The 13,941-nt window shown below is 39.7% G+C and overlaps 1 long non-coding RNA gene across 1 annotated transcript; it reads right to left on the bottom strand.

Annotated features, from left to right (window-relative positions):
- Positions 1-871: 871 nt before the first annotated feature.
- LOC121142654 lies at positions 872-4,250 on the bottom strand. The gene is made up of 3 exons (XR_005879689.1): positions 4,064-4,250; positions 2,417-2,504; positions 872-1,024 (listed from the first exon to the last, which is right to left on the bottom strand). It is a non-coding gene; the product is annotated as an uncharacterized LOC121142654 (long non-coding RNA).
- Between the last annotated feature and the right edge of the window lie 9,691 nt (positions 4,251-13,941).

The following is a 13,941-nucleotide window of genomic DNA, read 5'->3' as shown; positions in this document are numbered from 1 at the left end:
AGGCGAGCAGGGCAGAGCCTCCAAAGAAAGGAAAGTATTCTCGTCCTTATGAAGACCTCACACTTTCTTGCCTCTCTGAAATGTGGAGACAGAGCGAGGAGACAGCATCCTGTGAGTTGGGGAGTTGGTCCTACGCAGTCGCAGATGTGGTTCATCTTTTTTCACTTGAGTATGAAGTCAGTTATAAACTCCTCTGTCCTATTGTTAATGATGAGCCTAATTCATGTGTCTGTATTGTCTCTTGGCCCCTGTGAACTCCTCGGTGTATAACTTTGCTTCAGTCTTCAAAGCCATTTACATTCATTATTTCCTTTGCTCTTCACAATGGCCCCCACAAGTGGGTCATATTCATTCTACCGGTCTGCCTTTTCAGACTAAAAACAATTTGACATTTGATAGTATGTTTTCATTCCTTCCTTTTTTTTTCTTTGTAGAATTTGCTTGTTTGTTCTGGTTCTATTGTGGTGCTGAAAAGCCAAGGCCTCATGTGCGCTACTGCCATTACTCTATAGCACCAGGTTGGCATTTCGTTATTATTTAGGTAAGAATAAAGAATATATATTCAAAGCAATGATCACATTTTCAACTTTCTTTTCCAATGCATAAGAGACTGTGGCTGAAGAGATGGCTCAATGGTTAATCGCACTTGCGCTCAGTTCCCACCACTCACTTCAGGCAGCTCACAACTGCCTGTGATTCCAGGTCTAATGCCCTCTTCTGGCCTCCATGGGAATGTACACTCACAGCACATACACACATACACAAAAATGCATAAAAAAGTGACAAGAAACAATTAATTAACTATATACTGAAAGCAACTTATTTCATTGATATCATTGACAATTGTTTAGCTATGCATTGAATTCCCTCAACACTATCTATAACTATTGAGTCATAGTTGTGAACAAATTCTAAATGATTCAAATTCAGATTCTTTACATGATTTGACCAGCTTCATTTTTCTTCACAGATGGTTACTTTAGTTCCTTTCAAGTGTTGATACTCCTTAGTTGAAATCCATTTCCTGACAAAAATGAAACAGATCCGTGTACTTATGAATGACTCCAATTTTTTGAGAACTTCATACATGAACATGGCATCTATATCACTCCTGCCTCTCTCCCATGTCCCCTCCCAAATTTATGACCTCTTCTTTATCACACACACACACACACACACACACACACACACACACACACACACACACACAGTGATGAAGACAATCTTTGACTATTTGATGAAATCTTGTTTCTTTAGTAACTATAAAAAGGAAATTTCCAAGGTTATTACTTCAAACTCTGATTAGTGCAACTTCTAGGACAGCTAAACACACACGGATTGAATTGTGCTATTAATTTGCTACTTCATGGCAGTAAATTCATTTTTCTTCCAAAGGACAGTGTACTTCATGACCTAGGTGGTCTTGTCTTGACTTAATAAGACTCCCTTGCTCAAAACTCATCCAGATTTTCCTTCTTTCCATCCGAGTTCCTCTGAATAATGTTTTCCTTGATTGTTTTGTAAATTTCCACATAGCTGAAAACAAATTCATTATTTTTGCTTTATGATCCTCTAGTGGACTAAGCCTTTCGAAGCAGAAAGTATTCAAACTGTATCCACCAAGAATGCTGGAGAATGTACTACTACACTGGGTAAACTGCTGGAATGAGCCTCCAATATCCTTTTAAATGCTTAAGATTTTATGTCTGAGTGATATTTAAGGCTGAAACAACTAACCAAGGATGGCAGGCTCTTGCCTAAGTATCTTCCAGGTATTTTATGTCCATTATCTCTAATCCTCAAAACAATGTGGTAAGGTTAGTTGTATTATTCCTGGTCTACAAATGAGGTCATAGAGACTCAGGCTCATTTAATTAGTGAGCTGTTTATTGGGGACGCAAAATTAGGTCATTTGGATTTCAGAGTTTATAGTTCCTGTGGTATTTATACTAGGCACCTGCAGGATTCTGGGAAATTACCAAGATGTTAAAGGATATCTCTTAAAAGCAAAACACAAACAGGTCCTGCATGTAAGCATTCCTTTGCATTTACCTAGAGGCTCCATTAGAAGTCCTCTCCTAGCCCAGCACTTAGTGAGGCTCTAGTGTATTAGGATGGGAGATACCTAGATACCTAAGGTCTAGTGTCATCAGCTTTCTAAGCAGCAGCCCAGGTCAGGAGATATCCAATGAACAGCCAAGTGTGTTTGCATGTGCTTAGGCTCCCAAGGACTGAAAGGTACCATGATACCAAGCAAACCCTGGTTATTGCCATTCTGTGCTTTTCCTATGAACTCAACCCATATTCTCTTTGCAAATGTATTTCTGAGTTTCTCATTAGGTTTTTAAGGGATGGTTTAAGGTGGAGCTGTCTTGTTTTTGCCTTGTTAAGGAGAATAACTGGGCTCCATACGTACCTGGTCATTATCATTTAAGTTTAGGAGGTCTCAAAAGAGACTTTCCTGGGTTTCAGGAAACCACAATTCCAAGATTTTAATTCTCTTTCTGGAAAATCAAATGATACATAATTTATCACAAGAGCAGACAACAGGCAAAAAAAATCCCGCAGATGACAGATGGTCTCAACCTATGATTCCTCTGCAAAGAAAAACATGCTCTCCTTTTATCAGTATGGAAAGAACACATTACCTTTGAATTATGGAGGCTGAGCTCTATTTTAACCTATTGTCTGCACTTACTGTCCACAATCTCAGTAAGTCATTTCACCTTTCTAAGTCTTCGTTCTTTATATGGTAAGCAAGCACAATAGTTTTGGCCTTCCATGTTGTCATGAGCAAAACATGGTAACTGCAGGCAAAAACCTCTAACCCTATGCAAGACATTAAATCCTTGGTAGATGTGGGGTTCCCTCCTTTCCTCTCTTATTGAGCCTGTGCACTACTCTAAGAAAAGTCAAGGTTGGAGGTGAAAAGTTCTGCTCTTACCATACATGTAGTAACATCAAGTAACCCTTGGCTTTTAAGAGGCTGGATTGTTTATTGCATGAGTTTTCAGAATAACCATGCAGGAAACACATTCATAAAAGGATTACTAGACATTTCCATGAGTGTAGTAGGAAAGGATGGAAATTAAAAAAAGGAAGTGACAAGGAACATCATACTGTATGTATTATTTATAAGCAGGGACACTTCCTATACTCACACTGTAGGCACCTGGCTTTGTAAACTGTATTTCTTCTTAAGGATGGAACAACTTAAGTTAACAATGTGAGTCATTCTCCCTGCCATGTTTTATTTATGTTTTCTTTTAAAGGGAAATGAATAGTCAAGAATAATGGGATGCTTATTTTTGTGCAGAATAGGAATGGAAAGTATGTTTTTGTCTGTTTGTTCTCCCATGATTTAGACTTAGGGTGATTTCTATCCTTCTCAACTATAGGTTTATTTATAAAACTCTTTAGTGATATTGAGGAAACTGAGGATAGCAAGTGGCCAAAACAAAAGCAAAACCAAAAAACAAACAAAAAAATACAAGAAACCTAAAAGCAAAAAGCAAGAAACCATAGGCTTATCTGTCGAGGACAAGCCCTGTCTCCCTCCTTCTTCAGTCTGATTACCTCTGGGGAATGTGCTGTTTCTTGGGAGGAATCAGCTCTGAACAAAATAAGAGAGGTTGAAAAGTTTAGGACATGGAAACTATGTGGCATGTCCTCTTGAAATAATGACTTGTGTTTTTCTTTTGCAATAAATATGACCAATGACCCAAATAGGATGATGGCAATTACTTAATGAATCAAGCTTCAGAAACATAAAAACACTTCATAATAAAAATGAAAGCAATAATAGTAGGAAGCCAAGCTAAGTAAACAAGCATAATGCTTTGTGTGTCTGTGGATATACATTTACAAATTCTAAAGCTATGACTGTAGAGGGGATTGCTTTTCTAGTGACCCTGGCACTCTCGATTCTTTCTAGCTCAGCAGTGATGACGCACTGTGCAGACTTCCTGGGCTATCTGTGAGTCAGTTAGCTCGGGGTCACCTGTATGAGATTGTGACTTAACAGCCCATGGCTCTGGCAATCATTTACCTTTCTGCTACTCACTTTTGCCCCTAATAGCCCCATGCATCTCGGAGTAAATCATTTCCAAATCTGGGATATCCAGTGTAGAAATGCTTCTTTTTGTTTTTTTCTTTGGTTGTTTGTTTTTCTTTTTTCCTTTTTAGTTATGTATTTGAAGTCCACATCCATATGAAGCTGTCCTCAATGAGGTGCCGTTACCCTATTCTGTGACAAGGGACATGGTCTCAACCTTTAGAGAAGAGGAAAGAAAATGTTTTGTTCCAGGAGTATGTGGGGACGATGTCTCAGTACCATCTTTGTGGGGGCAGCAGGACTAAAATCTTTATCTTTGAAAGGAGAAGTTTGCAGGCATTTATCCCAATGCTTATGGTGTCACCAGGCCACAGATTTGGAGAAAGTTGCGCCTTATCTTATAAAAGAAGAGACTGGATTGGACACAACCTGTTTAGCTCCAAGACATCATGAAAGCAGAAACCCTTTCAAGGACAAGAAACTAATTTGGAAACAGGAGCTCTGCAGTTGCTAACAGTACAGTCACCTTCCCCCAGAAGAGGCACCAGCAGTAGCTTTAGCTGACTCTCTGGTCTCCATGGAAATTGTAGTAGATGGGGCATTAACAGGGCGGGAATCAGATGAGTCTGTCTACTGGCTCTTTCCTGTGTGCTAATATTAATGTGTGCTGGTCACCTGGAAATTGAAAGCCCAAGACACGTTTGCAAGCTTCTCAAACCTGGAGTTTCTGTTTCAGTAGAGTGAAAGTAGGTCCCCAAACCAATCCCCTCCCTCCCTTCTCTCCCTTCCTTCCCTCCCTCCCTCCCTCCCTCCCTTCCTTTCCTCCCTCCCTCCCTTCCCTCCCTCCCTGATTTTTCCCTTTCTCCCCCTCCCTTCCATCTTCTTCCCCTCTGCTGCTTTCTTCCTTCTTTCCTATTTTTGTTTTCATTTAAAGAGATTCACTCTGTAGCCTCTTCTGCATTTCCCTACCAGTGTGTGCAAATACAATCCATGTTTGGTATATGTGCCTTCTCTCTCTCTCTCTCTCTCTCTCTCTCTCTCTCTCTCTCTCTCTCTCTCTCATTTTGGAACTCTCTATGTGCTCAGCTCTTCCTCAGGCTAGAACCAGTGTCCAGCAGACCCTGATGGAGGGGTAATGTATTACAAATTACTCCAAATTGCATGGGAGAAAAGAAATCTTTCTGGGTGTTCTCCCAGGACTATGTAGCTAGTGGGAAAGGAAGAAAGTCCTTTAACAGTCAGGACTAGTTAGAGAGACTGTAGACTTGATGTTACAGGTATAAAATCTAGGGTATTCCTTGTGTGGACTGAGGTTGAATCATTGCCAAATATGCTTGGTCAGTTTCACTAAATAAAAAACAAACAAACAACTATAGAACAAATAACATTTGGTAGGAAAAGAGCTCCAGGGTCCAATCCATTAGTAGGAAGGAGGGAATTAAAAGGAAGAGCATATAGAGTTCTTACTACATTTCTCAACTGTACCAGGCACTTAGTTGACACATTCTCTCCGTTAACTCTTAAGGGCAGCTTGTGAGCAAAGAGACAGTATTAGTTTGGAAATGGAGAACCTGAGGCACATGAAGCCAGCAGTTCTCAGCCAGTCCACACATGAGAATCAGTTGGAAGCAGGTATGTCGGCTGTGAAAACTTATTTGGAGTGACCCACATCCCCGGAGACTGTGGATTTCATAGAATTAAAGTGACTGTCAAGTCTCAGTCCATTTCTTTGAGTTCACACAGTACATCACATTAGACATGTGTCTAAGGGGTCACAAGACTCTAGCTAGTCTTTTGAAGTAGGAAGTTGTCTGAAGAGCCGATCTTTCTTTTTAAAGAATATGCCTCACAACCTAGAAATAAAATCTTCAAGGGAAAATTTTGCACCCCAGAGTGTGCTTACCTTATTTGGTAAAATTTGCTTACCTTATTTGGTCATTTCCTATGATATGACAGTCATTCTTATAGGGAAGAGACAGGTCTTGGGAGCTTGCACTTTTCTCATATTCTCAGAGACTAAATGTGGAATTAAATTCAATCTATTAAACTTGGGACCTGCAACATCTTTATCCCAGAAGTTATCTCAATTGAAATTAACTTAAAAGTAATTATACTGTAGCTCCTCCAGGCAGTGGAAAAATGATCGCTTTCCATTCCCAACCCCAGTGAAATCCTCAGTGCTATACCTGAGCTTATAGAAAGATCACTTAGCCTCCTGAAGGTCTCTTGGCTTTCATGATTGCTAAACATGAGTAATGGTACCAAATGTCTTTAGAGATACTGTGGTGCTAAACAAACACATTTAAAATCTATTGGGAAAAATCTATTTTACACAGAATATAAAGGAAAGGGAGGGAAATCCTCTAGACTATACATTAGTATTATAACAACAGTTTGTTAGTAAGGAAAAAGTAATTTATCAATTGATTTTAAAAGAAGGAATATGAAAAATTAACACTAACTTTCCTTCATATAACATTATCCAATTTTCTTGCTAAGAAGCATCTAATGTCTTTTTTCTTAATTTTTTTCTTTTATTGAAAATAGATTTTGTCTGACATAATGTATCCTGATAACAGCTTCCCTTCCTCAAGTCTCCTCCCGTCCAGATCCATTCCCTTTCTGTCTCAACTAGAAAACAAGTAGGCCTCCAAGGGATAATAATAATAATAAAATATATAATATAATGTGGTAAAACAAAAACTAATACATCTGACTAGGACAAAACAAATAGAAGAAAAAGAGCCCAAGAAAAGGCACATGAAACAGATATGGATACAGAGACCTCTTGTTCACACAGTCAGGGATACCATAAAAACACTAAACTGGAAGCCAAAAATTATTACCTGTACGGTAAAAAGAGAGAAGTGTATACATATGCGTACACACAAACACAGAGAGACATACATACACATACATTTTCCCCTTTCCCTTACAGGCCTCTTGCAGCTCTAGGACCCCATCAGGTGCAGACCTAAGCATGCAGTGTGCATGTTGCCTCAGTCTCTGTAGGTTCATGTGTGCATAGACACTGATGTATTTAGAGGGCCTTGTTTCCTTGGTGTCCTCCGTCCCCTCTGGCTCTTATACTCTTTCTGCCTCCTCTACTGCAGGGTTTTCTGAGCCCCAAGTGGAAGGGATTTGATGGAGACATTCCATTTAGGGATGGGTGTTCCAAAGTCTCTCACTCTCTGAATAATGTCTGGCTGTGGGTCTCTGTATCTGTTCACATCTGTACAGGAAGAAGCTCCACTGTTGACATCTGAGCAAGGCACTGATCTATAAGTATAGCAGAATGTCATTAGGAGTCTTTTTACTGCTACAATTTGTTGTTGTTGTTGGTGGTGGTGACTTTCTTTTTGAAAACAAAAGCAAAGCAAAACAAACATACAAAAAACATTAGTATGTGGTTTTACTCAACATCCCTGGACTATCTAGTCTCAGGCACTTCCTCACCCAAGCAGTACAGATCTCATGGAGTGGGCATTAAGTCAAATAGATATTGGTTGGTTGCTCCTACAAGCTTTGTGCCACTGTTGCATGAGCATATCTTGCAGGCAGGGTACCATTGTGGACCAAAGGATTTATGGCTGCATTTGGTGTTTACATGTCTCCTTTGATAGCTGTAGAGTACCTTCATGTACCAAAGACACTAGCACACAGGGGTAAAGACTTTATGTAGGCACCAGCTCATTTTCTTCATGTTCATGAGTTGTCTTCAGCAATGGGGCCTCACTATAGCCTTGACAACAGCCTAGGTTGTTTGGAGATTCCCAAGGGACCCCTTTGGTCAACAACTCAATTAAATGTAACCCACTCTGGGTACTGGAAGCTTCACTGGTAGCAAGAGATGTCCAGTTGGGGCTCTGTCTCCTCCATTATTTGGTGATTTTGTTTAAATTACCTTCACATATGTATATATTTTAGGAAGCTTCTACTGTATTACATTTCCATACCACCCCTCAAATGACCCTTAATTTTATCTATTTCTTCCTGCATCTCTTGTTTACTTCCCTCTTCACTCCTCCTTTCCACTTGATCCTCCCATTCTAGTCCCTTCTAATCCATCCATTAACTATCTATTCTATTTCCTTTTCCTAGGGAGATCTAGTTTTAACCCTCATGGTCCCTTACTCTGTACCCAATCTCTTCAGTTCTGTGGATTGTAACTTGATTATCACTGTCTTAACTGCTAACATCTACATATGGGTGATACATACCATATTTTTCCTTCTGGGTCTGGGTTACCCCACTCAGAATGAATTTGTTTTCTTTTTTTACCCACTCAACTTCCTGTTCTCCCATGACCTACTCTCTCTTCCTCTTCTCCCCCTCTCTTCTTCCCAGCTCCCACTCCCCCCCCACCCATCACTGTGTTCCCCATTCCATCTATTTACCTATGCTTTTCATGTTTTCTTTCAATGACAGTAGTATTCCATTGTGTTGAAGTACCACATTTCCCTCTGTTTACTCATCTGCTGAGGGACATCTAAGTTGTTTCCAGTTTCTAGAGTAGAGCAGCAATAGACATGGTTGAGAAATTTTCTTTTTGATAGAATGAAGAGTCCTTTGGGTATATGCCTGAGAGTATTGTAGCTGGATTTTAAGGTAGATAATTTCCATATTCCTGAGGAACCACCACAATGTTTTCCCTAGTGGGTGTGTAAGTTTGCACTCCACCAGCAGTGGAGGAGTGTTCTTCTTACTCCATGTCCTTGTTGGCATAAGCTGGCACTTGCTTTATTGATCTTAGCCATTGTGACATGTATAGGATGGAATCTTAAGGTCGTTTTTATTTACATTTCCCTGATGGCTAAGGTTGTTGAATATTTCTTTAAGCGTTTCTTAGCCATTTGAGTTTTCTCTTTTGACAATTCTCTGTTTATATCTGTATTCTAGTTTTTAATTAGGCCATTTGTTTTGTTGATATCTAGTTTTTTAATTCTTTATATAGTTTTGGATATTAGCTATCTACTGGATTTGGAGTTGGAAAAATATTTTTCTTTTCTGAAGGCCATACAGAAGCTTCTTGATTTCATGAGATCCCATTTATTAATTGTTGATCTTTAGTGCCTGTGCTAACAGTGTTTTGTTCAGAAAGTCTTTTCCTGTGTCAAGGAGTTCAGGATATTCTCCAGTTTTTCTTCTCTTTCAGTGTATCTCCTTTATGTTGAGGTCTTTAAATGATTTGGAGTTGAGTTTTGTCCAGGGTAGTAGATATGGGTCTATTTGGAGTCTTATACATGCAGACATCCAGTTTTGACCAGCACCATTTGTTGAAGATGCTGTATTTTATCAAGTATGTGTTTGTCTTCTTTATCAAAATTAGGTGTTCATAAGTGTGTGGATTAATGTCTGGGTCTTCAATTCTATTGCAATGAATTGTTGCTAATACCATGCTGTTTTTATTACTATAGCTGTGTTATAGAATTTGAAATAGGGGATGGTGCAGATTGAGAACATGTGGGGAGAGGAGAGGGAACCAGGAAAAAGAGAGGGGGATAAGAGGAGGGGAGAAGAAGACATGGGGGAGCAGGAAGGTTGACTCGGGGTAAGAATAGAGGAGACCAGGATGACAGATGTCATAATAGTTGGAGTCATTATAGCTTTGAGAACAGAACTGACATCAGTGAGATTTCCAGAGATCTACAAGGATAACACCAAATGGAAAACTAAGTAATAGCAGAGAGACTACATTAATAGCCCCTACCTAATGATAAGGCTGATGACTTCCTTATCCTAGAACCTTCATCCAGTGACTGATGGAAGCAGAAACAGATACTCACAGCTAAACACTGAACTGACCCGCAGGAACCCAGTGACAGAGATGGAGGAGTGATGAGCAAAAAGGCGTCAAGACCGTGCTGGTGAAACCCATAAAGACAGATGATTGGACAAGGGGGTACTCTTGAACCCCAGACTGATAGCTAAGAGGCCAACAGGAGACTGATCCAAACTCCATGAATGTAGTGTCAGTGAGGAGGCCTAAGAAATCTCTGGGGCCTTGGGTAGTAGATTAGTGTTCACCATGGCATACAAATGAATTTTAGGAGCCCATTCCACATGGAGGATGCTCTCTCAGCCTGGACACATGGGGAAGGGCCTAGGTCCTGCCCTGAATGAAATGACAGACCCTGGAGATCCCCCCCAAGGAGGGCCTCACCCTCCCTGGGGAAAGATGTGGGGATTGGGCTGGGGGTGGGGGGGTAGGGGTGGGGTTGGGAGGGAGAAGGGGGGGAGCTGGGATTGACATTTGAAGCATGCATGTTTCTAATTTAAATAAACTAAATAAATAAATAAATTTAAAGAAAAAAAAAAGAAATAGGGGATGGTGATACTTCCAGCAGTACTTTTATTATTCAGGATCATTTTGGCTATTCTGGACTTTTTGTGTTCCCATATAAAGCTGAGAATTATTCTTTCAAGATTTCTGAAGAATTTTTGCTTTTTGGTAGGATGACCATTTTTATTATATCAATCCTATGAATCCATGAGCATGGGAGACCTTTCCATATTATGGCATCTTCTTCAGTTTGTCTTATTATTTTTATTGCAGAAGTCTTTCACTTGCTTGGTTAGAGTTACCTCAAGATATTTTATATTATTTGAAGCTATTGTGAAAGATGTTTCCCTGTTTCTTTCTCAGTCTGTAGTTTGTATATAGGAGGACTATTGATTTTTTTAAGTTAATTTTGTGTTAATCTACCACTGAAAGTGTTTATCAGCTGTAGGAGTTCTCTGGTGGAATTTTTAAGATCCCTTATGCATACTGTCAAATCATCTACAAACAAAGATACTTAGATTTCTTCCCTTCCAATTTATATCCCCTTGATCTCCTTTAGTTGCCTTATTGCGCTAACTAAAACTGCAAGTATTATGTTGAATTGATATGGAGAGAGTGGACAAATGTGTTTTTCCTTATTTTAGTGGGATTGCTTTGAGTTTCTTTCCATTTAAGTTGATGTTGTCTAATAGCTTGTTACCTACTGCCTCTATTGTGTTGAGGCTTTGTCTCTTGTGTCCCTATACCTCTAAGACTTTTATCATGAAATGGTATTGAATTTTGTTAAAGGAATTTTCTGTATCTAATGAGATAATCATGTGGCTCTTGTCTTACATTTATTGATTGGCACATGCTGAACCATCCCTGCATCTCTAGGATGAAGTCTACTTGATCATGGTAGATGATCTTTTTGATGCGTTCTTGGATTCAATTTACAGGTTTTTTTTTTTTTTGAGACAGGGTTTCTCTATATTGTTTTTGAGGTTGTCCTGGAACTTGCTCTGTAGGCCAGGCTGGCCTGGAACTCACAGAGATCTGCCTGCAAAACTTTTGCATTATCTTTCTTTATTGAATCTTTGTGTGGTTTGGATATCACCTTAATTGAGGCCTCATTAAATGAACTGGGCAATGTTCCTTCCATTTCTATTTTGTGGAATAATTTGATGAGTATTGGCATTAACTTATCTTTGAAAGTCTTGTAGAAATCTGTGATAAAACCATCTGACCCTGGACTTCTTTTGGTTGACATAGTTTTAATGACCACTATTTTGCTAGGTTTTATAAGTCTATTTTAATTATTTAACTGATGTGACTTAATTTTCATAAGTGTCATATGTAGGGAATATTATCCTGTTTTGGAGTTTCTTTTTTTGAGTCTATTTTTTATTTAGATTATTTTTATTTAGTTAGAAACAATCTTGCTTCACATGTCAATCCCAGCTCCCTCTCCCTCCCCTCTACCCCCGCCCTCCCCACCAGGTCCCACAGTCCCCCACCCAATCTCCACTCTGATCCCCAGGGAGGGTGAGGCCCTTCAAGGTGGATCTCCAGTGACTGTCATTTCATCCAGGGCAGGGCCTAGGCTCTCCCCCAAGAGTCCTGGCTGAGAGAGCCTCCTCTATTGTGGTATTGGCGCTCAAAGTCTATTTGTACGCCAGGGGTAAATACTACCCAAGGCCCCATAGATTACCTAGGCCTCCTCACTGACACCCACATTCAGGGGGTCTGGGTCAGTCCCATGCTTTCCATACAGCTATCAATCTGGAGTCCAAGAGCTCCACCTTGTTCAGGACAACAGTTTCTGTGGGTTAAACCAGCCTACTCTTAACTCCTTTGCCCATCAGTTCTCTCTTTCTGACACTGGATTCTAGTTCAGTTCAGTGTTTGTCTGTGGGTATCTGCCTCTGCTTTCATCAGTCTCTGGATGAAGGTTCTGTTTCCTAGACTCTCTGGCAGTGGGAATGTATGCTGGCACTCCCCTGATCCATGTCTAAAATCTAATAATTGAGTGAGTACATACCATGTTTCTCTTTTTGAGTCTGGGTTACCTCACTCAGGATGGTTTCTTCTAGTGCCATCCATTTGCCTGTGAATTTCAAGATTCCATTGTTTTTCTTCTGCTGAATAGTACTCCATTGTGTAAATGTACCACATGTTCTCTATCCACTCTTCAGTTGAGGGGCATCTAGGTTGCTTCCAGGTTCTGGCTATTACAAATAATGCTGCTATGAACATAGTGGAACAGACATCCTTTTTGTATGAATGTGCATCTTTTGGGTATATGTCTAAGAGTGGAATTGCTAGGTCTTGTGGTAGACTAATTCCCATTTCCCTGAGGAATCTCCATACTGATTACAAAGTGGCTGTATAAGTTGGCATTCCCACCAGCAGTATAGGAGTGTCCCCTCTGCCCACATCCTCTCCAGCATAAACTGTCATTGGTGTTTTTTATTTTAGACATTCTGACAGGAGTGAGATGGTATCTCAGAATTGTTTTGATTTGCATTTCCTGGATGGCTAGGGATGTTGAGCACTTTCTCAAGTGTCTCTCAGGCATTTTAGTCTCCTTTATTGAGAATTCTCTATTTAGTTCTGTATCCCATTTTTTGATTGGATCCTTTGGTGTTTTGGAGACTTGCTTCTTGTGTTCTTTGTAAATTTTGGAGATGAGCCCTCTGTCAGATGTGGGGTTAGTGAATATCTTTTCCCAATCTGTGGGGTGCCTTTTTGTCTTGCTGACTGTGTCCTTTGCCTTACAGAAGCTTCTCAGTTTCGTGAGGTCCCATTTATTAATTGTTGATCTCAGTGTCTGTGCTACTGGAGTTGTGCTCAGGAAGCTGTCTCCTGTACCAATTTGTTCAAGGGTGCCTCCCACTTTCTCTTCTAACAGGTTCGGTATGGCTGGATTTATGTTGATGTCTTTGATCCATTTGGAATTATGTTTTGTGCATGTCAATAGACATGGATCTATGCACATTCTTTTACATGCCAGCATCCAGTTATGCCAACACCATTTGTTGAAGATGCTTTTTTTCATTGTATATTTTTAGCTTCTTTGTTGAAAATCAGGTGTTCATACATGTATGCGTTAATATCAGGGTGTTCAATTCGATTCCATTGGTGTACCTGTCTATTTTTGTGCCAATACCAAACTGTTTTCAGGACTATAGCTCTATAATAGAGATTGAAGTCAGGGATGTTGCTTTGTTGAATAAAGTTGTTTTGACTATCCTGGGTCTTTTGTTTTTCCATACAAAGATGATTATTGTTCTTTCAAGGTCTGTGAAGAATTTTGCTGGGATTTTAATGGGGATTTCGTTAAATCTGTATATTGCTTTCGATAAGATTGCTATTTTTACTATGTTGATCCTACCTATCTAAGAGCATGGAAGAGTTTCCCAACTTCTGGTGTCTTCTTTAATTTCTTTCTTTAATGACTCAAAGTTTTTGCTTTACAGGTCTTTTACTTGTTTGATTAGCATTACCCCAAGGTATTTTATGTTGTTTGTGGCTATTATAAAGGATGATGTTTCTCTGATTTCTTTCTCAGCCCTTTTATCATCTGATTTTCTTGAGTTGATCTTGTATCCTGCCACTTTGCTGA

Source organism: Mesocricetus auratus, unplaced genomic scaffold, assembly GCF_017639785.1.
Source record: "Mesocricetus auratus isolate SY011 unplaced genomic scaffold, BCM_Maur_2.0 Super-Scaffold_2245, whole genome shotgun sequence".
Lineage (NCBI taxonomy): Eukaryota > Metazoa > Chordata > Mammalia > Rodentia > Cricetidae > Mesocricetus > Mesocricetus auratus.
This window is presented reverse-complemented; position numbering and strand designations above follow the sequence as displayed.